We start from the raw sequence: 3,670 nt of genomic DNA, 5'->3' as shown, positions 1-3,670 counted from the left end.
ACCCCATATACCATCTCAATGCAGCGCCTGTCAGACTGTCTTGAAAGTAATGGATCAATAGCTGATCATTATCCATTTGTGTAGACATCTTGCGGGCATACATCACCAAATGACTGAGTGGACATCTATTCCCTTTGTATTTTTCAAAGTCATGCACTTTGAACTTCACTGGAATCTTCACATTCGGCACTAGACACAGTTCAGCAGCACTCTTCCCAAATAGGTCATTACCTCTCAAAGTTTTCAACTCCTTGCGCAGCTCAAGAAATTGATCTTTCATTTCATCCATTTTCTCATACACATCCGGGCCCTCAGACAGCTCGGAATGATAGATGGTGTCTTTTACACGAGGCAAGGTATGTGTCATACCCTGATTTTGGCCCTGAAAACTTTTCCCAATCAATCACTCGTATGGTCATAAAATTTTGTTTCATGCTTAAGTGATGGCCCAAATTTTGATTGGATTTAAGTTTTGTTTGTCCTATGGACGGAATGGTATATCATGTACCATAATGTAGTTCTGGATCAAAGGAAAGTTGATTTTGGTTAAACGCTTGGAATTTGAGCCATCATGAATATTTGTTGAGGATAAAAGGTGAGTTACATGCATTTCTTTTCCCACTGGGAATCTTGTTTTCAATTTTAATCAAATAGAAGGTTTCTCTTTGACTTGTGAACATGCTGGGAATTGTAAATTGTTGTCCATAAATGATATTATGAACAAGACGTGTCGATGATGGTGTTGATGGTAGATTAGTAGACGAATAATTCCACTTGTAACTGGATAAATCTTGTTGATGTTTTGCTCACTCTATTGCATTATGGATTAGTGAGTATTGAATGAATCAATGGCAGCGCTGATGTTTTGGGTGAGCAAAATCGAGGCTCTAGGACTAGTGGATCAAAACTCCAGCTGTCTGTGAAAGCTTATACAACCAAGGTAGGAGGTTGTAACGAGCAAGGGAACATCATCATTTATGCCGACGAATACAACAAGGAGGATTTCCCTCTTAACTATGATAATGCAAAGTTTTTTGTATAAAATCATACAGTGAGGATGATGTGCACAAAAGCATTAAATACAACAGGTGGTCGTTTTCTGTATCGATCTCCAGAAACTAGTATACACATGAGTAACATGTTGGAGATACTGATGCACTTGAAAAATGTTAAAAAGCTTGGATACTAGACATAGAACTTTGGTGGAGAATGCATACTATCTTTGCAACCCACCTGAAAGGTTTGCTCGAGTAGCTAAAGTCCGTCCTCCGTTGCATCAGTATATCAGAAAATTACTTTTCTCTGATCTTGACAAGTCTACCATTGAGCATGTGCTGAGGCAGCTTCGTAAATTACCATGGAGTAATTGTGAACCGTATCTTTTAAAATGCTTCATGAAGGTTCACAAAGGAAAGTAGCCAGGGAGAGGGATCTGTTCAAGAAGAATTACATTCATGCATGTGAAGGCCTTCTGTTTTTGATGGCTGATAAAAGTCATCATCAGGAAACCGTAATTCTTCCACTGAAGAAATCCATCCTAGAGTTTCCTGAACTTCTCGCCCAATTCTCTTCCGGCATTGCTGGTGTTGGCCTTGTTGTTATGTATCCAATTTTCCGGAACTTAGCATCGTTGAACTTGAGCTATGCATTATCACGCCCAAAAACGACATAACTGTAGTGACAGCAGAAGAATCATGCGACTATCATAGCCTTGCATCAAACACAACCAAAGCCCTGCGAAAATCAAACCAAGCCATACAACAGTCATGCCCAATTCAATAATTACACGGATTGAATCGGATGATGATGCAGGCGATGCTCACCTTGAACTGCACTATGTTGAATCGGAGTTTGTGGAAACAATATCACCAAAGAGGAAGCTCTAACAAAAATGAAGGGGAAGATTCATGAGATTGCAGGGTCTCACATTACTTCTCGTGTTCTTCAGACTTGTGTCAAACATTGCTCACAAGCTGAAAGAGATGAAGTATTTGAAGACTTTCGTCCTCATTTTCTAACTCTAGCATACAATGCATATGCAGTTCACTTAGTAAAGAAGATGCTTGATAATTCCTCGAAGAAACAACTGGCAGGCTTTATCTCCACTCTTCGTGGTCATGTTGCTCCTCTTCTTCGCCACATGTTTGGATCAGTTGTTGTTGAGCATGCATATGACTTAGCAAGTGCTGCTCAAAAACAAGAGTTGATTTTAGAATTATATTCCATAAAGCTTCAGTTGTTTAAGGACTTAGTCTCGGCGAAGGAGACCAGGTTACTAGATGTAATGTCCAAGTTGGGTTTACAAAAAGGCTCAGTTTCGCATCATATGTCTTCAGTGATTCATCCAATTTTAGAGAAAGGGATAGTTGACCACTCTATCTTACACAGAGTCTTGTTGGAATACTTTAGCATCGCCGATAAGTCCTCTGTCACAGATATAATCCAACAGTTGTCAAGTCCACTCCTTGTTAGAATGATTGGTACCAAGGATGGAGCCAAATTGGAGTACTTTGTCTGAAATATGGGAGTGCCAAGGAAAGAAAGAAGATCATCAAAGGATTGAAAGGTCACGTAGGAAAAACTGCTTTTCATCAATATGGGTGTATGGTGCTGGTTTCCATCTTTTCAGTTGTTGACGGCACAAAACTTATAACAAAGGTTATCATTCGCGAGCTTCAATCAATTCTGAAGGAGTTTGTTTTGGATAAGAATGGAACACGTCCTTTACTCCAATTACTGCATCCCAATTGTTCACGCTATTTCAGTCCTGGTGAACTTGCTTCTATGAATTCATCCATACCTTCTCTGTCTCTCAAGGATCGGTCAGAAGCAAGCTCTCAGACAGAAACTTCCAAGGCTTCAATTGATGACAATGATTCCAAGGAAGACATAGAAGTTAAAGTGCCTGAAAACCAACAGAGTTCAAAGAGAATGAGCGAAATAATCCATGACAATAAGCATTTTTCATTTCATATTTACCACAGTAAAGCCGTATTAGCAGTGAATAACCATTTCCCGGCAGTGAAAATACACAGCAACAAGAACCAATCAAATATTTTACAAGGGAAAGTACAAGGTAGAACTTATATTTTCAGAGAAAGCATCAAAATGGGGTAGACAACAGAGCAACGCAAGGGAGCGTCCTCCCAAACCGATACCCCTTTGATCTCTTGTGGGCCAATTAAAAACCCTAGCAGGATGAATATAAAAGCAAGAACATTCTCCTCATGGAGGCGGATCTTGTTCATAAAAGAAAAAGATTAGACAGCGGCGAACGAACATCAAAACCCTAATCAATGAAAGTAAAGGAGGAAAGTCTGAAGAGCTCTATACCTTTTACCGCCGTTGGACGAAGCTCGCATTGGAGGCGAAGAGGGAGCGCGAACCGACCAACAAGAGGGTGTTTTGAAGAAAAACTCGGGCGTTACTTTCTCAACCGCAGTTTGGATTCGTTTGTGATAGGTAAATCACCTTCTCGAATCATTGCTTTTGGTTTCTCTTTCGATCTCGATCGGATTGTTTTTTTTCTTGACCATGGAATAGGGTTCCATGTTGATTGTTTATTTTGATCTTTGGATTTTCGTCCATCTTCGTGGGATTCGTGGCTGTCTTGAGTTGCTTACTGTTCGTTAATAGATGATTTTCCCTTTTGTGAAGTTTGGAGTTCTTC

At 39.9% G+C, this 3,670-nt stretch overlaps 1 pseudogene; it reads left to right on the top strand.

The window, feature by feature from the left end:
* The first annotated feature begins 1,882 nt into the window (after positions 1–1,882).
* On the top strand, positions 1,883–3,117 carry LOC127078928 (pumilio homolog 24-like; annotated as a pseudogene).
* The last annotated feature ends 553 nt before the right edge of the window (positions 3,118–3,670 follow it).

Source organism: Lathyrus oleraceus, chromosome 5 (genome assembly GCF_024323335.1).
Source record: "Lathyrus oleraceus cultivar Zhongwan6 chromosome 5, CAAS_Psat_ZW6_1.0, whole genome shotgun sequence".
Lineage (NCBI taxonomy): Eukaryota > Viridiplantae > Streptophyta > Magnoliopsida > Fabales > Fabaceae > Lathyrus > Lathyrus oleraceus.
Note: the sequence above shows the minus strand (reverse complement) of the source record. Positions and strands in the feature narration are given on the sequence as shown.